This window comes from Sorex fumeus, unplaced genomic scaffold, assembly GCF_029834395.1.
Source record: "Sorex fumeus unplaced genomic scaffold, SorFum_2.1 ptg000020l, whole genome shotgun sequence".
Taxonomy (NCBI): domain Eukaryota; kingdom Metazoa; phylum Chordata; class Mammalia; order Eulipotyphla; family Soricidae; genus Sorex; species Sorex fumeus.
In genome coordinates, this window is record NW_026606077.1 from 11,250,350 (window position 1) to 11,270,727 (window position 20,378).

Here is a 20,378-nt window from a genome sequence, read left to right on the forward strand (position 1 = left end):
GAAAAGAGGTCCTTTTATACAGTGCTTGTAATGGAGTGGAAAATTGCATTTCCCCCTTGCCCGAACAGTGCCATTAGTGGGGAGGCAGGCTGTCTGCAGAGAGCGGGAAGCCACCTCAGGCAGTGAAGAGCTGACAGCCCAAATGATGACAGTGCCTTGAGACCCGGAAGATATTAAAATAAAAACAGGTTGTGTTGTGCTTTTTGTCCTGTAGCAGTTCTTCCCCACAACGCAGGGAGTGATTGGATTTGAAACACTGAGAAAAACATGTTAAGTAAGAAATTGTTTAAATAAAGTTGTTTGAGGTTGAAACTTGCCCTCAGGCATAGAGGGGAATTCAGTTAGCTGCCTTCAACTTACACATATCCAAGAGGCAGTATGTTTCATAGGCAGGCAGGTATGCTGAAAACTTGGAAAAGTGAAATGTATACTGGAAGTCTCCTTTTGGTCATCCCAGTGGTTCCTGGGTCCATTGAGAGGTTGTGTGGCTACTCAGGTGGCCAATGATCTTAAGTCCCCATTTTTATTTTCCTTCACTTCTGAGAATTGCATGTGAGGTGAACCATGAAGCATTCAAACACAAATACAGCAGGGAAATCTACTCAGCTCTGGAAAAATTCTTGTTTCTTGGCTTTCTTGGAGGAAACATATTAGACACAGCCTCATGGCATTACCCGTGTGAAGGGTACATGGCTTATCCTAAGGCAGCACAGGACACAAAGAAAACACACCCCTGGCAGCATCTAGCCCCAAGTGCATAGTAAATACAAAGCTGTGCAGACTGTGAGAAACTGAGGGGAGTGACAGCTCTTTGCAGATTATCCATGGTGGAGGAAAAGATGCACTAAAAACAGATTCCTTAAAATTCCAAGACCCATGAAAATATTTGCTATTCAAGATACATGAGATTTTCAGAATTATCAACTACTCTGCACCTTTGCATCTCTGTCCCCTGGAAGTCTTCACATGTATGTAAGTTAGAATTTGGACCTAAGGGCAGCAAGGACCCTTTATATTACAAAGGTTCTTGGGCCCCATTAAGGAGGTACTATCAAGTACAGATTTTAAAACAAAAAAAGTATGACTTGCAAGAAGTGTATGAATATATGTATTAAATTATTATGTCTGGGTAACAAGTAATCTGGTAAGGTCCATTTCAAGAGTTTTTACAGACTGAAAAAAAATATTCGTAAAAATGCCCACTTGTCCTTCGCCAACTACAAGACCAAGATGACTGCCCTCCGACGTCCTGATGGATCCATCACGTCCTCCAGAACGGCAATGGAGAAGATTATCCATGACTTCTACTCAAATCTCTTCGATAGCCATGTCCACTTGCCTACATACCAAATTCCACAGGATGGATATGTCATTCCCAATGTTCTCCCTTCCGAAATCTGACACGCCATTTCGTCGGTAAAGAAACAAACAGCACCCGGCCCAGACAAGGTCAGACCTGAACACCTGAAGAACATGCCGTCAGTACTCATCAATACGCTGGCTCGGCTCTTCACTCGCTACCTGTCTGAATGCAAGGTTCCATCCCAATGGAAAACCAGCAGGACCGTACTACTGTTCAAGAAGGGAGACATCCATGACATTGGCAACTATCGCCCTATCTGCCTATTGTCTGTCATCTACAAGTTGTTCACTCGAGTCATCCTAAATAGGATTGGCAGAACACTAGATAAAGGACAACCATGCGAGCAAGCCGGGTTCCGCAAAGGATTCCACACCATCGACCATATCCACACGATAACCAAGCTCACTGAGGTTTCTTGGGAGTTCAAGATGCCGCTCTGTTTAACGTTCATTGATTTAAAGAAGGCCTTTGATTCTGTTGAGACAGAAGTGGTCATTGAAGCCCTAGCCAATCAGGGCATTCAAGCCCAATACATCAGGATCCTCAGTGAGCTGTATTGCGGATTCACTACCAGGATCTCACCATTCTACAAAGAAGTGATCGTTGATGTCAAGAGAGGGGTGCGGCAGGGTGATACCATTTCACCGAAACTCTTCAGTGCCACCCTCGAGAACATCATGCGACGACTGGAATGGGAAGGAATGGGAGTGAAGATAGATGGTCGGCAACTACACCACCTCTGCTTTGCTGATGACATTGTTTTAATAACACCAAACATCAGCCAAGCGGCACAAATGCTGGCCGACTTTGACCATGAGTGTGGAAAGGTAGGACTACAGCTGAATCTCACGAAGACAGTGTTTATGAGAAATAGTCTCATTTCTGATGTTCCATTCGCTCTCAAAGGAACAACCATCTCCGAATGCAACAGCTATGTGTACCTAGGTCGAGAAGTCAACATGACAAATGACCTGGCACCTGAGCTGCGCAGGAGGAAGAGAGCGGCTTGGAACGCCTTCAAGAACGTCGAAGAAATAGCTAAGAGGACGAAGAACCTCCGGCTCCGGGCACATCTCTTTGATTCCACTGTTCTTCCTGCATTAACATATGCCTCAGAGACCTGGGCCCTGCGCAAACAAGATGAGAACGCTATTCAGGTCTCCCAAAGAAGAATAGAAAGCTATGCTTGGAATATCACATTTCACTCAAATGAGAGAAAGAATCCGGAGTTCTGACATCCGTCGACGATCAAGAATCAGGGACTCGACGATCAAGAATCAGGGACGCTGTCTCATTTGCCAAGGTGTCGAAAATCAGATGGGCTGGTCACATAATGAGATTTAAAGATGACCGCTGGACTAGAGCTGTTACTGACTGGATTCCACGGGATGTCAAAAGACCGCGTGGCCGCCCACCTACCAGATGGTCAGACTTCTTTGTCAAGATCATGAATGATCGGTTTGAGGCTCTTTATGTTCCCGGAGCGAACAGATGCCATTGGGCTACACTAGCACGCGACAGGGACAAATGGAGACGTTACTGGCGCCCGCTTGAGCAAATCGACGACTAACGGGAAGTTAAGTGATTAAGTGATTACAGACTGAAATGCTCTTAGTAAAGGGTGAGACAAAGCACATGCCTTCCATGTCCAAGACACAATGCTCAGTCTTTGGTACCACATGGGTCCCTGTACATGACGCTATGTAATCACAGAGCCAAGTATTGCTGGGACTTGATCTCTAGGCTCCTGAGCATCACTAGGGAGGGCTGTAGTAAATCTGTAAGCAGTGGGGTTCAACTTAGGTACAATCTCCTGAAAGCTTAATCCTTGTGAGGATCCACCATTAGGAAACTACTCTTTCCTCTCAAATCTTCCTACTCCCTATTTTTGAATACTTCACCACATAATCCTGACATTTTTTATCTGTATTTTGTTATGAAATACACTAGTATTTGGTATATCCGATTCTGCAAAGCTCTTGTGGAGTAAAGTTCCAATTAGTATATTAAATAACCATCAACCAGTTTAACATTTGCCACCTTTATTGCACTTTCTCTCTGTGCTAGGTACTGTGCCAGACTCCACTAGCACTAGTGAATAAAACCAATCAAGACACATGGGAGATTCAAGTTATAAGAAATACATAAACTAAAGGGGGAAATGATAGAAGGCCTGTCACAATGCCTCAGAGTATTTGAATCACAGGATGTGGGGTTCCCAGGTGTCTCTCTCTCTCTCTGGACTAATTCAGATAAGCAAGAGTCAGTTATATTGTGGCAAACTCTGTGAAATATGAATGATAAATGGATAGTTATGGTAAGTGTTTATGGTCTTTTGACCTTATTTGCTGTGTGTTCTTTGCAGTCTATCTGATAAGTGACCAGAAAATATACCAGTCATGTTTCAGGAAATGCAACAGAGTAAAAGTTAAGCAATCTATTAGCTTTACTTACTTATTAGTAAATCTGGTATCATTCAGTCCAGCACACAGAAAGTGCTAAGAAACTGTACAAAATGGAGACTTCTGTAGCCAACAAGGAGCAGAAACAAGAAGTTATTCAAGGGAAAGAAGTAAATTGGTTATTCCAAGAATACCTTCCTTCAGAAGATGGTAGGGCTTTATCAGACAGATTAACTAATGATGATCAGACAATTCTTGATTGACCCATTTAACATTTCACTTCTGGGTGAACTGAAATAGTGAGTCTCACTTTAGTGACTTGACAGTGTAGTGATTCAATTTGGGGTCAGCTGTATATTGTTCATAGCAATAAAATATAAAGAGCCACCAGCCAGAGGTATTTTACTGTAATTTTTATTATTTACATATTTTGATCATTAAATCCTTGCTTTAAGCAAGAATCTAAGAACAAAACACATGGTTTCTTGTTTTTACTCCCTCCTTTTCCACATTTCTTAAATTGTAATGGACTACTGGCTCCTCAACATGGGATGACAACCTTTGCCAGTTATTATTTATCCTTGAGTCATTGTCTGGATTTTATTGTAGACCTTTAGACTTTGGATAACCAAGTGCAGTGCAGAAAAGGTGGACAATAGTAAATTTCTCAAGGCCTAGCATGATTTTTGTTTCTTTCTTAATTTTCATGTCAAACAGATACTGTGCCAATGTGGTAACAAGATTTGAGGGAGAAACATGTCATACAGTCACCTTATATGTCACATGTCACCTGAACATCCACTCATCAAGCTTTTGAACCTCAAAAAGATCCATGGTTTTTGATTCTTAAGAAGCTCTTAGTCAGGACTGGTGAAGTAGTACAGCAGGTAGGGCAATTGCCTTGCACATGGCTGAGCCAGGTTCTATCTCTGGCACCACATATGATCCCCAAACCTGTCGATAGTGATCTCTGAGTGCAGAGTGAGGGATAAGCCCTGAGTACAACTTGGAACGGCCCCAGGAAAACAAAAACAATCTAGATTATGGTCCCTGCCAAGGAAATGATCGCAGGACAGCAAGTCCTCCAGTCTGCCATAGAATGACTTTATAGTAACGTTGTGAGAAAGGGAATGTGGATGATTTTGGTTCCATACTATATTCAGTTTTATATATGATATCCATATATATATCAAATGTCAATATTTATAAATATATCATATACACATGTATGCAGTATTTGGGTTAAATATTGGTGACGTTTACTTTACTAGTTACCCTGAGAAAATTAGGTAAACAAGAGATACTCACTGTGGCCGTGATATGAAAAAACCATAGAGCACAAAGCTACCTAAGACATGTGAACTGAGCATGGATGTTGGTTTTCTATTTGAGATTAGGATGAGCAGTGCAGGCTCTCAAGCCCCAGATTTTCAGTCAGGAGGACTGTAGAGTGTAGCAATGTCTGTTAGTGGAGATTGTTGGACATGATTTAATTCATGAGGAGTAAATAATCAGCAGATTGTGGTAGGAAGAACATTCTCCGCCTTGTAAGAGAGCACCGATGGGGCAACAGGAAAACTGGATACTAATGTAAGGAGTATGTCACATCAGGGTGGGGATCCAGACTAGGCTTAGAGTTTTGTGAATTTCTTATCGTGCTCTAGAGGTTTCCATACAGGGATGCCCTGTATCATTAATAGTGACTTGAATGGCCAAGAATAAACAGTCTTACAAATGCCAGCATTAGGACTCCATCTGGATCTTCTGGACCAGAGTTACCTGGGAAATGAAAAAACACCAAGCAGAAACAGGCAGGGATACTTGCCCTCTTAACACATAAAGCATTTCCCGTTAATGCCCTAGTTCCCTCATAGATGAACATTTCTATCAGAAATTAAGCCATTCAGCAATTTTTGAATCAAATCCTCAAGATGACACCCTTCAGATGTCAGGCAATTATGTATCTGTATGCAAATTCTGAGAGAATACACTTGGGGGTATGATTTCAACTCTAAGTTGTTATTTTGTTTTTTTTGTAGATAGAAATCTGGGAAAACAAGTAAATGCAATTTATTCTATGAGATATTTATCCTTGAATTAAATTAGAAAAACTATGAAGAGAAGCTATGAAAAATCTCAATTAAAACAACCAGCCTGGTTTTATTTTTTCACTGTTAAGAGAGCAAAAAAATTTTCCTGCGTAAAATAAATATATATTTGGGAATGACACCATCTTGGCATTTCCAGGCATTCTTTTCTAAATATATTCTTTATCTAAGCTGTCTTGCAATACTTTTAATATAATTAAAAGCACATAATGAGTGCCAGACTTGTCAATTTCAACAACAAAGTGCTGAAATTTGCAGTGAAACTGAGAGATCCATCTCCCACACATTGTAATGAATAGGTTCATAAAAGGAAAATAGTTTAATTACATTTTAGTTCATGGATTGTTAATAGGCTGGAGTATCTAAATTGAATAATGTGATTCTGGTAATAATTATGTGTAAATGAACTTGTTTAAATGATATTTTACAGCTTCTTTATAAAATTACAGCTAGAGGCAATCCAGTGATAGACAGACAAAGGCCATGCAAAAATTATCATAAACTATTAGCTTGTTTGCAAAGGGTTTTATGTTAATCTTTTAGTACTTAAAGCAATCTGCAATTAACATATCACGGGGAGCTGCCTCCGAGCAAAGGCATGCAAATTGAAGTGCTTAGATAAAAAGCCATTCACATTGGGGGGGAAAAAGGAGGAAAAAAAGAAGAAAAAGAAAAAAAAATCAAAGAAAGGGTGGCAGAGTACTCAGAGGGTGCTGGTTTTATATTTGAGATTAAGGAGGTGTAATGATTATGTTATCTAACTATGGCTGTAATTAAAGCTTTTCTCCTGCAGACATGACAATAGATACTGCATTGATTTCGGTGTTTTAATTGTGAAAGTCATTTTATTTCAGGGCAGAAGATATGAATAGCCTGAATCAAAGGGCTAGAAGATTGCTTTGTTGATAGTACTTGTTCAACAGCTGCCTGGCTGCTTAATACACAAGTGTGGAGAATGCAGAGAGACCCAGGGAGGTGCTGGGTTTTGTAATTCTCCTGCTGGTTTCCTTTCCTTTTATGAAAAAGGCAAGGATCTGGGTCCTGATTGTAAACAAACAGCCTTTTCATACCTCAATGATGTTTTTCCTCCCAACTTTGTAGAACAAAAGGAGTAAATCATAAAGAGCCTGGAGCTAATGCTACTACAGAAGTTTAGGCAAAGTAATAAAACCATCCTTGCTAGTCCAGATATCACCTCTCTAATGGAGAACAAAAGTCTCTAAGTGACTGCTATGTTACTATCACAAATAGTCTTATGACAGAAACAGTTTGCTAGTGAGAGATTGGATTATTTACATTATGGGCATATCCATAAAATCTCACACATAGTTAGTTTAAGATTAAGGGTTTCTTATCAGTCTCTATATACAAACTCAAGGTGGGAAATTAAGTGAGGGGAAAACATGTACCGTCCCAAAGCAAAGAGAATTTTAAAGGGAATTCTAGTAAAATGAAAGCAGTGTAGGTTTTATCAAGGTTTCACATTCTCTGATATTTTTTCTGTAACATCTGAAAAGTGAATAGAGGTGAACCTGAATTATTTCTAATTTTTTCCAATTGTTCTATTGATGTATTTCTCTTGTTCATTGAAATATTGAGTGGCATATTTAAAAGTATTCTACTTGAAAAGTATACTCTTCAAGTAAATTTGCTTTGGAGATAATTTGTCCTTTTAAGTGCTGGGGCTGGGACTTAAAATAGCTGGACACCAAAATGGTACAAACTTAATGATATTATCAATAATCATTTATTGAGTGCTACTCTAATAATTTTTAAGGTCATTACTAACCTCGTGTAGCAATCCCAATGGAAATGATGGAGTGATTTTTTTTTCTTTACAAAGAGGAAATAAATGGCTCAAAGGAGTTAAGTAAATGCTTCCAGGTCACACTGTCAATTAAGAGCAGAGACAGGTTAGACCCCAAAGCCTATGACTGGAGAGATGGTACAGGGGGTAAGGCTTTTGCTTTAAATGTGGCTGGCAACCCAAATTCAATCCCTGGCATCCAATATGCTCCCCGATCTCTGCCAGGAATGATGATGTCTGGGTGCAGAGCCAGGAGTAACCCCTGAACAACACCCATTGTTGGGGTTGTTCAGGGGTTACTCCTGAAAACCCAAATTTTGTGGGGTTATAGCATAGTACAGCAGTTAAAGCCTTTGCCTTTCAGGTGGTCAATCGGGCTCAATCTCTGGCACCCATATGATCCCCTGAGCTTGCTAGAAGTGATCCCTAAGAGCAGAGCTAGGAGTGAACACCTCTGGGTGTGGCCCAAACATGAAACAAAAAGAATCCAGAAAGCCTGACTCCAAGCCAATAGGATAACCACTAGATGAACAAAGAAACACTGAAGACACATAACATATGAGACTGGGCTACAAATAGCCATTCATAGAGTCCCAACTTATAGGAGTCTCAGAGACACAAACAACTTCCTTAACCTTTGAGTGCCTTTACCAATTTGATAAATCTCATATAACTCTTCTCAAGCCAGTCAGTGCTTTTAAATGCAGACAATCAAGTATATGGATTACAAACTGGCTAGTTAGGCTGGGAAATGAGGAGCAGAGTTCCCAATCAGCCGCCCTGGGAACGGTCCCTTCCTTTCTCAGTTCATCAGTTTCTCCCTGCCATTTTATTGAAGGGTCAGATTGATCGATCAACTACAGATATGTGCACATGTACGTGTGGTGTTTTCATCAGTTCACTGTCTGTCTGTCTGTGTCTGACTGTCTGTCTGTCTGTGTGTCTGTGTGGAACACTCGAGTGTTGGAACCAGGCTGAAATCAGAAGTAGAAATTTTAGAGAAGATAGTGACATGCAACCCAGTGATTTAAGAAATGCAGTTGTTTTAGGAACCTGTTAGACAAGGGTTAATCCTTATCAGAAGGTTGAGCCTACAGAGAAAGCAGAATTCTCAATCTAAATTTCTTGTTAGAAGAACATTGATGATTATATTATTAACAGTTGAAATCCTTTTTGAACTTAAGAATCTTGTACCATCTAGAAGAGCTATGGAACTAGAGCCTGAAACTAAAGTGAAATAAGAGTTCAGAGAAAGCAAGAACTTATCTTACAAGCTTCAGCTAACTTTTATGAAAAATTTGTAAGAGACAGTTTCCCTTTTCTCACAGAACCTAGCAGGTCTTAGATACGGAGATCTCAGGTGCTAGCCAGGCCTGATCGTTGGGTTGTAGATTCCCAGCTCTAGGCAGGCTAGTCTTTGGTAGGAGAGTGGAGAGAGGATTGGAATAAACTGCAACTAAGATCAAGCAGACTGGCCATAAGGTTTCCTTCCTTTTCCTGCCCATCTCCATCTACCTCCCTGGAGTGGGGGAAACTACAGAACGCTGGCGGTGGGAAAGATAGATTGTTGCCATCCTTTTTGTGCTCACACAACAATTCAAATATTTTCTTATGCTGATATCAAAGTTTGGTTAAAAAAAAAATCCAAAGGGCTTTTTCTGTGTCTGAAAGCATGTTTGTATTTTTGTGGAATTGTTAAAAAGTATCTGGTGTAGAAAGCTCATGATTTTAAATAATTAAGGTACAAGAACTATTGAAATTAAGCCAAAGAAGGTTTTATCATGTTTTATGTTAATGTACATATTTGTATCTGCATTGGATTAGAATATTTGACCTAGAAGGAGTTAAAATAACTATGACACATTAAAACTGGTTTAAAAGTAATGGTTTAGTTTAATCATGAGTTTCTAGAGTTAAAATTTCTAGGACTACTTAGCAATAAGTTGTATTGAATTAGTCTCAGATGTCAGCCTGACAATTAGAAGCCATAGCATTGCTTGTCTAGTGCTTGAAAGTACATGCTATTATTTTGATAATTTTATTTTATGCCAAGTTTTGTCTCCAGGTATCAACTTAGTCCTGACCTGAGAACCTTGTACCTAAGTGTGAAATGCTTTCTGATAATCTATGAGTGTTTTAATCTTTTTGTATTTGTGTTTTCCTGTAAATCAGAATTTTAAGATGTCTCCTGGTTAGTTTCTAATGTAAAGTGATCTTTTGCCCAGTGGATATACCTTGTAAAAGCTTTAATTGTGAGCATTTTTGAGGCTTTTTGGATATCTATGGAACTGATCTAATACTTTTGAAATAGTACTGCAGAGTACAGTTTTGTCATGTTAAGTGAGATGGTTGGTAACTTGGGAGATCACATTGTACATTGTACTACTATAGATATATGCCATAAGTCAGAAAGATAATGGATGGAGATATCGTCAGTGGGAAGAAAGGAAAGGAATTCTGTTAAAGTGAAGTTGAAGAAACGCTTTAAATCACATGCAGAATTCTTCTACCACCTTTGTGGTAAGATCTGTGGAAAAGATGATTGATGGATTATCTGGACTCCTGTTACAGTGCTCTTAAGATCATTGAATTTTTCAAAAGTTGCAGGAAATCAAGGGTTTTGACATGGGATTAAAAACATGTTAAACGGTATGCTTTATCTCTACAGATTTTAGCTTCTCTGACTAGGACCCACAGCAAACAGGTGTATTACATCTCTGTGAGTAAAGTGAAATGCTTGCTTTTCTCTTCTTTTTACCTTCAGATGTTTTTGATGCATCATGGCACTACGTTGGTTTGCATAAATACAGATAAGTCTTTCCTCTCTGTAATAGGGTCTACCCCTCATGCAGACAGGAAAAACCAGTCATGGAACCCCAAAGCCCTCTTCCAGGGAAACAGTCAGGGGATCTGTCTAAATGACAGGAGCAGGGATTTAACAGGTACTGTTTCCAGTACCCTACAAACCTCAGGGCGACCCTAGAGGCAGGCTGGCTCGAGAAAAGACTGGAAACCATCACTGCTATGGAGAATGAGGAATCTAGGACTCTGCAATGACTAACTCAGTCTGGGCCTACTCTCAGCGTCAAGGAAATACCTGGAAACCAGGATTTCTCCCAGCCCTGAAGAAGGGATGGGATGGATTCCGTTCTGCCAGGACATCTCTGTGGAAAACGAGGACCAAAGCCACAACCCGAAGGCTCGAGGCCATCCATACAGTTCATCGCGGGACATCTTCTGGCCAGGCCTGGGTAGCTCTGACGTGCCAGATAAGATTAATGCCACTATTGTTGTGTCTCCTGTCTTTAGCTGATCCCCAGGACTTCTCAGTAAATAATTGGGTATCCCAAATGGAGAGTTCTCTAATCTTACTGTGTTTATGCAAAAGAACAAGCCAGGTTTGTTAAACTATCTTGCAACGTTTTAAAATGAAGGTGGAGAGAAAACCATGTTTCTGTAACTTGCTTTTTGTAAGAATCAGATTCTAATTCTACAGAGGTGATTGAATAAATGTATCCTAATCTTGATCTAAAAGGTACCCCCTTTGGGGAAATTTAGATAAAACTTGGTTTACTGTCTGTAGGTAAAACAGCCTAATCTGTGAAGGAACTCAATGTTAGTCTCAATGATAGTCTCCCAAAACCTGAGAGGACTCGGCCTTCGACCTGTTGTTCCTCAAGAACAGAGGGCTCTGCTCTGATCTGGTGGAGGGATGCTGTTTCTACGCAGACCACACTGAGGTTGTCAGAGACTCTATAGCCAAGCTACGGGAAGGCCTTGAACGACGTCGGAGAAGCCTGGGAGAATTGGTTTGAGTCTTGAAGATCTTCCTAATTCTGGGCAACAATACCGGACTCTACCCACTGAGGAAAGCTACTTTTAACCACGGGTCCTTGAATTAGGCCCCGACCCCCCCACGATCTCTAGGATTAGAGATGCTCATGAAAAGAAGTGGGGAATGAAAGAATCCATATTAGGGCATCAAATTTTTGTGTACTTCAGCTAACTTGCAACATTGCTTTCTGTAAAACTGCTTGGCTGCTTTGCACCTGGGGGAGAGGGGACTTGGAAAGTGAACAGGGCATGACTTCTTTCTAAACCAAGTGTGACAGGATTCAGGTGTATTTACTGTTCCTGAAATGTATTGTCTCAGTAAAGCACCCTGCAGACTTGGGTAAAGGATAACTCAGGATGCAGTGGTTGGGGGAAATTGCCCTTTCCTGGAATGTATTGTCTCACTAAAGCACCCTGCAGACTTGGGTAACTCAAGAGGATGGTCAAGGGAGATTACCTAAGGTTTAATGATTCCAGCTATAACCTTGCTTGTGCTGACAATCGATGTACGTAAATGCTGATCTTTGAATCTATAGGCTAAGGAGTGAGGTACTTTTAAATGGATTGGTTAAGAAAGTATATGTTGTTACAAATCTATTGGCTATGAAATGCACGGGCTTTGCTGTAACAGCCAGTGAAGGCCTATATAAGATCCCCTTTGAGGAAGTTCGGGGCTCTCAGCCACTGCCCATTTTTGGGGTATGCTGTGGAGCCCCAGCATGCTGGTCTAAATAAACCCCGTTTTTACTCCTGCAGGAATTGTGTCTATCTGGTCTCTCCACGCCTCCCAGGGCTAGGGAACTCCCGATCCCAACACTATGATAAAAATAGTTAAAGTGTATATTGATAATACTAATCCATTTCTTAATTAACACAAAAATAATATCTGAAATATAGATCTAATGACTATTGCGGTTTCAAAGTAATAAGTGTAGAAAATTTTCAGTCATGTGACTTGAAAATCCAAGCAAATGTTAAATTTTCCTGAAATTTTAGTTATAATATATATTATATAATGTAAATTATGTATCACTTCACTTGTATCACTTGTCATCCCGTTAGTCTTCAGTTTGCTCAAGCAGACACCAGTAACATCTCCATTCATCCCTGTCACACGCTAGTGTAGCCAAATGGCATCTGCTCGCTCCAGGAACATGAAGAGCCTCAAACCATTTGTTCAGGGTTTTGATGAAGAAGTCTGACCATCTCGTAAGTGGGCGGCCATGCATCCTTTTGACATCCCGGGGAATCCAGTCAGTAACAGCTCTAGACCATCAGTCATCTCTAAATTGCATTATGTGTCCAGCCCGTCTGATTTTCAACACCTGATTTTCAACAGTGTCCCTGATTCTTGATCCTTGATGGAGGTCGGAACTCCAGATTCCTTCTCTCACTTGAGTGAAATGTGGTATTCTAAGCATAGCTCTTTCAATTTCCTCTTTGGGATACCCAAAGAGCGTTCTCTTCCTGTTTTCATAAGGCCCAGGTCTCTGAGGCCTATGTTAGTGCAGGTAAAACAGTGGAGTCGAAAAGATGTGCCTGGAGCCGAAGGTTCTGTACATCATGGTGTTTCACTAATAAAAATTAAAAAAAAATAAAAACCTCTTTTATGCTCTTGAAAGTGTTCTTGCAACTCTCTTCCTCCTGCACAGTTCTGGCACCAAGTCATTTGCCATGTTGAGTTCTCGACCCAGGTACATATAGTTGCTGCATTCATAGATGTTCATTCTATTGACATCAAATGAAACGTCAGGGAGTAGTTTGATTTTCATGAACATAGTCTTGGTGAGATTCAGCTGCAGTCTGACCTTTCCACATTCTTGGTCTAAGTCGGCTAGCATTTGTGCCGTTTGTCTAATGTTTGGTGTATTAGAACAATGTAATAAGCAAAGCAGAGGTGGTGTAGTTGCCGGCCATCTATCTTCACCCCTATTCCTCCTGATTCCAATCATTGCATGACGTTCTCGAGGGTGGCACTGAAGAGTTTAGGTGAAATGGTGTCACCCTGCCGAACCCCTCTCTTTACATCAATGATCACTTCCTTGTAGAATGGTGAGATCCTTGTGGTGAATCCGTAATACAGCTCACAAAGGATACTGATGTCCTGAGTTTCAACACCCTGTTTAGCTAGGGCTTCGATGACCGCTTCAGTCTCAACAGAATCAAAAGCCTTCTTTAAATTGATGAACATTAGACAGAGTGCCATCTTGAACTCTCGCAAAACCTCAATGAGGTTGGTCACTGTGTGGCTATGGTCGATCATGCTGAATCCTTTCCGGGACCCGGCTTGCTCACATGGTTGTCCTTTATCTTGTGTTCTGCCAATTCTATTCAGGATGACTCTAGTGAACAACCTGTAGATGACAGGTAGCGTGTGAAGAGCCAAATCAGTGTATTGATGAGTACTGGCGGCAGATTCTTCAGGTGTTCGGGTCTGATCTTGTCTGGACCGGGTGGCGTATGCTTCTTTACCCACAAAATGGCATGTCAGATTTCGGAAGGGAGAATGTTGGGAACAACATAGACATATTCATCCTGCAGAATTTGGTATGTGGGCAGGTAGATGTGGCTATTAAAGAGATCTGAGTAGAAGTTGTGGATACTCTTCTATAAAGAAGACCACACCTTCTACAAGATCATTGTCCGTGATTTTAATGCCAAGATAGGACTGAGAAGGTCGCCTGAAGAACTGCACATTGGGACCCATGGCCTAGAATGGAATGAACAGAGTGAGAGACTGAGTTCACCATGTTGACCAAAACTGTTCATGGAAACTCACAGTTCCAGAAGGTTTAATCTAAATGTTGGACGTGGGAGTCACCCGGTGAACAGTTCCACAACAAAATTGACCTCATCCTGTTCAATCGACAGTTTTGCCTGACCGATGTCGCTGTTGTCCCAAAATTCCAAACTGAATCGGACTGCTATCTCCTTCATGCAAAATTCTACTTCATGGAGCGGGGAGAAAGGACTGCAAAGTTTAAGAAGAGAACTCCCAGAATGACCACCAACTGGGAATTCTTTGGCATTATTGTAGCAATGTGGGACGATGCCATCACTGATAACATCAACAAGGAATGCAACCGACTGGTTTAGCACCTTCATGATTGCTTCAGGAATGCCGAGAGTGGGAAAGCCACAAAGAGATGCCTGTCTTCAGAAACTCTTGAGCTCTTTTGCCAACATGGTTTGACGAGAGCCTCAGGCAATTACAAGCTAATGTCTGAGCTCGAAAAGCTGTGCAGAGAAGCCATAAAGGAATACCTCAAAGAGAGAAGAGCAGCAGTGTTGGCTAATGCGGCAGAAGCCAGGAAAAGTATTCACAAAGCTTGCCTGTCCTTTGCCAACTACAAGACCAAGATGACTGCATCCTGACATTCTGATGGATCTATCACATCTTCCAGAAAAGCAATGGAGAAGATTATCCATGACTTCTACTTGGATGTAAATTTTGTATGACATATAAACATATAAATATATAATTTTACATGCAAAAATAACTTTTCTGGTGAAAGTTTAAAGACCTTTGAATTTTACATATGTATAAGACTCAGGTGAAGAACACCTTTGATTTCATACGTGGGGGAACTGAGGCCCAGGGTTGGGACCCAAGGGCCAAAGTTGTCAACAGTTAGTGATAAAATGTTCATTAGAACTGATGGAAACTAAAATGGTGAATGTTGATATCACCTCTCCTTTCTCTTATGACTTTTGTTTATATTCCCTTAGAATGTTCAACTTTTTTTTTTTATCTTTGCAGCATTATCCTTTTCAAATGGAAATCCAGGGTTTAGCCCTTCAGTCATCTGCTGGCAGTTCCTGCCATGTTTGGGCCTTAATAAGCAACTAGTGCTGCTGCTGTGGACAGGGTGGGGTAGAGGGCACAGCCTCAAGGACACTAGGCTGTGATGCCAGCCTCTACTGGAAAACTTTCTCTTTAAGGGAATGAGTGTGCATATTTGCTTTACATCTGTCTTGACAACTTGGGCTGTTCTAATGAGATACCTTTGACTTAAATGACAGAAATTTATTTTTCAGCAAGCTTGAGGCTACAAGTCTGAGAGCAGGTTGCCAGCATGCATTGTTGGGCTCTGGTGAGATACCTGTTCCTGGTTTCCTGACATAGTGGAGAGAGGAAAGAGCACTTTCTGATCTCTTCATAGAAAAACAATAATCCCACTGCTAGGAGCTTTCCCCTCTGGACCTACTTACTTCCTAAGGACTCCGTCTCTGAATCCCATCACACTAGAGATTAGGCTTCCACATTACAATCTGGGCATAGGAGAGGTTCATAGCTACATCTTCTCTATGCATGACTTTTGTATAACTTCTTGCAGGTAGTACCAAGGTAGTCTAGTCTTCCTTCCCATTCCAGAGAGGAAGAGAGAGTGGCTCTCGTAAGCTAGCAGACAAGTCAGAATCCATCTCGGTATCACAGTCTTATGAGGGAGGCAGGCATTTTGGTTCCCCATGTGGTTTATCAGGAAATTGAGACTCAAAGACATTCAGCCAGAGAAGAAGCAAGACTTACCATAATTAAGTCATGAAGCCAGAGTTTTATCTTATGTCTGTTTTCCCTAGTACCCTTTCTTTTGCTTTTTCTTTTAATTCTTATTAAGACACCATGATTTACAAGGTTGTTCATAGTAGTTGTTTCAGGCATACAATGTCCCAATATCCATCCCACTGCCAGTGTCCTCCTCCCAATACCAATGTCCCCAGGTTCTCTGCCACCCTCAGTCTACACCCTTGGCAGGCATATAACAAATATGTTACTTGCTCCAACAAAGCTTAAAGGAATGGCAAATTGAATTATTAGAAAATAACTCAATAAAAGTTATTTGATGATTTGTGATGATTGATTGAAATCTCTAGTCCCTGTGACCCTTATATTAAAACATTAATAACCACTAAGTCTGTTAGCCTGCATGCAATACGAGTGGTTTTTGTACACCTTTTATGTACATGGAGGAGAGAGGTGGAAAGAAAGAGATAAGGATATCCCTATTCTTGAATTTGCTTTCCCAACTCCTAACTGGACAAAACAAGCTAACACAAAAGGAAATTGTAGAAAATGTTTTATGACAAACATATAGAACACCAACGAAATATAATAGCAGTCATGATGGTGGTCATAGTTGCTAATATTTATACCATTTTAAGCATTTTTTCATAAATTACTTCATGTGTTCACACATCCTGCCTAGAATAGTCATCCTTATTATACTCAATAGGAAGGACCTTGCTGAGAGAATGTTCTAACAAGAAACCTGTGACTTAAATAGCATACCACATACCACACACCACACACACAGAAACAGAGAAGAGTGATGTTTCCCTACTGACATTGTAATGACATTTGTGGTGGTCTTGCTCATGAATTAGACAAGTATGTGAAGAGAAAGGTGAGCTAAACCCACCAGATCACTCAGCAAGGGTCTAAGTAGGCAAAAGGTATGTTTTCTTCCCTCCCATCTCACTTTGCTGACAGATATTTTAGGCAATTATGAGCATTTTTTTTTCTTTTAGCGTCACACCTGGTGATGCACTGGCTCTGGTTACTCCTGGCTCTGCACTCAGGAACTACTCCTGGCAGTGCTTGGGGGACTCTAACAAACTATGCACGCTGAAGGTTGTGTGTTCACAGGATCTCTGGATGGCTCTGTCTCACCGCCTGTGTTCGGTGCTCTTGAGCCACTGTGTGTGGCTGGATTGAGATGGTTGTTGGCTAAGGACAGATAAAGGAAGAGATGAGGGCCAGGCTGATTGGTCTTCGTAGCAGTTTATTACAAGGAAGTTTATCCCATAGAAAAAATTTATGTTATGGAGGGCCCAGGTTCTCTCAAGCACGTGTTCCCTCTTGCTAGCCTCTCCGCGGTCCATCTTGCCACCCTGCGCTCTCTCCTCTCTCCCACTCTCTTGTCTCCAACTCCCCTCCCCCCACTCTGGGCTGATACTGCATCCAGTCAGGTAGCCAAATCAACATGAGAAAGCCATTCCTGAGGGCCCACCTAAAAGGTATTCTAAAGCCCATCCTGACTGTCCAAGGGCAAATTACCTCCTAAGGTGTTTTTCTCCTTTCCTCAGTCCAATAACTATCAACATATCAATACTAGCTATTTTTGTATGGACACTGTAAGAGATAACATTGTGACTTGTAGGGCAGCTCACCAGGGAACATCTTGCCACAGACTCAGACTACAGAGCTCAGGCCAGATTAATCAATCCTAAACCTAGCAGGGTCCAAATCTAGTTATTACTTTTTGGATCATGACAGCATTTGTCCATGACCAAGCTCTTAACTTATAGTTAAGCATTATGGCACTTTGGCCAGGCCCATCTCGATGCCAGGGTAGCACATAGCTTACTGCTTGCCCTTGTTCCATCCAGTCCCTTGTCAGGACCCTGCTTTTGGGGGTGCTTGGAAGTAAAGGCACTTAGGCTTAGGTGAGAGAACAGATGCCCAGGAGGGAAATATCACTGAGAGTCACATTACAAAAGCATGTCTTCTTGTGTCCATGTAAAAAGGACATTGCTCTGGATAAACTATGCAAAGGACTTAGGGAGAAGAGAAAAATAATATTTACAAGTCAATAGATCACAAAGAAATAAGCTGCAAATAAACACAGAGGAATGGAAGCACTGTGATGGGAGCAACCCAATAAACCCAAACTACCTGAAGCTATGCAGGAAGGACAAAACAGTGTTATCCTACAGGGGACCATATGGGATGTTGGTAATAGAACCCAGGTTGGCTGCATGCAAGACAAACATCCTAATCACTATGCTATCACTCCAGCCCCAACTGTAAACATTTTTGAGCAGAGAAAATGTGATCCACTTAGTCACCTTTACTAAGTGATTAATGACTTGGGATAGCATAGCTAGAATTTAACAAAAATACAGCATAAGTGTTTGATAACACAGGGTTGTCCTTGTTCCATCCACAGGGAGCTTAGGTTTATTGAGCTATTCACACAACAGTGCCCCTGAGGCACACCCAATCTCACCAAGAACTAATAATCCTATATTGCTTTTCTCTTTCCTTTATGTTATTTGCATGGTTTATTTAGCAGTGTCCTTTTTGTATAGAGGAAGACAGTTCATGCTATTGTAACGTGGGCGTTAATTCACTCCAAAATAATATTTACTCCTGGACATCCATATTTACTTGACTTAAGCTTCAGTTGCCCTTTGTTCCTAGCACTCCAAAGCAGTATCCCAACCAAGGGACTGGATGGAACCAGGGCAAGCTGTAATCTACCTGGCATTGAGGGGATACAAGCTAAGCACCATAAGTATAATAAGTTAAGAGCATGGTCATGGAACAAACTCTGTCATGACCCAAAAAAGAAGTAACTGAATAATGACCCTGCTGGGATTAGGAAAGACTAACTTGGCCTGAGGACTGAAGTCTGAGCTGTCCCCAGGAAGAGCCAACCTTTAAGCTTAATATATCTCTTACTGTGTTCATACAAAATGACTAGAAATATTATAAGAAGTAAATTCACTATGATTGTTTTAAGTGGATTACTAGCTGAGGAAAGGAGAAAGCAATACACCCTAGATGCTTTCTTGCCCAAGAGTGGATCTCATTGTAATCTGGAGTGCTGAACCCTAAAATGAGATTTTGTACTTGAGTTAATCTCTTGAAGGAGTTACTTTTCATCTGTTTGTTGTTATAATGTTAAACCCCATCCTTCATGATTTCTATATAACTATGCTGTAAGGGCTAAGAGGGAACTAGAAAATCAATGACTAGAAAGAGGATGAGAACAGAGACTTTGGAGACTTTGGAACTTTGGAGACTGGAAGGAGGAATAAATGATGATGATGATGACTGGAAGTAGAAGACTATGAAACTACAATGAGACTAGGAAGAAGATAACGAGGGAGAGACTTTGAGGTCTACAACAAGACGAGGATGATGAAACTATGATGACTGGGACTATGACAGAAACTATGACTATGATTGTGCCACAAGGGGAGAGATAGAACTATGCTAGGGAGGAGAAAGAAATAAACTGACTACCAACCAGTCTGGGCCCTGGGACCAGTTTCTCTGTTCCCCTGGTCCTTCATCCATCTGTTGTCGTATGCTGGACAGGGGAACTGTTCTCAGCCACCAATTGCTCAAGTCCCATGTGTGCCACTGCACTTTTTCTTTGGAAACTCACAATAACTTAGGTATTGGGAGAGTCTGTGATTTTTTTCCCTTTTTTCTAGCACAGTGGTAGGGCGTTTGCCTTACACACAGCCAACATGGCCGACCCGAGTTGGATTCCTCCGCCCCTCTCGGAGAGCCCGGCAAGCTACTGAGAGTATCTTGCCCACATGGCAGAACCTGGCAAGCTTCCCGTGACGTATTCGATATGCCAAACACAGTAACAACAAAGTCTCCAATGGAGACGTTACTGGGCCCGCTCGTGCAAATCGAAGATCAATGGGAGGGCCTTTAATTTAATTTAATTAATTTTCTAGTATCAGCCCAAACATTATGCCATTGTGTCAATGTTCCTCACTGTGCTTCTCTAACAAATGATGGCCTTTCTCCCTTAAATGAAAACATCATGCCACTATCACAATCTAAAAACTTAGCAATAATTAACTCCTTCTCATTTTCTAATACTCAGTCCCTATTCTGATTGTCTCTCTTATCTCAAAAATATCTCTCTTTGTATTGTTTATTTAAATGATTTTATCTGACTGATACATTTCTCTTGTTTTTTATTCTCTAACAATTCCGCACCAGGCTGTTTTCACTTGGGGCACCCCAGAGGGGGAAGATGAGAGCCCTCCCTACCCCAAAGGACCCATCCCCGGAAGCTGACTACTACCCAACCGCTGGCATGCTCCAGGCCACT

The 20,378-nt window shown here is 41.2% G+C and overlaps 1 protein-coding gene and 1 pseudogene across 1 annotated transcript in view; one reads left to right on the plus strand and one right to left on the minus strand.

Moving 5' to 3' along the window:
• Positions 1-20,378, plus strand: part of LRMDA (leucine rich melanocyte differentiation associated) — a 635,497-nt gene that overhangs the window by 289,610 nt on the left and 325,509 nt on the right. The gene's annotated exons all lie outside the window — the stretch shown is intronic.
• Positions 4,473-4,595, minus strand: LOC130022780 (uncharacterized; annotated as a pseudogene).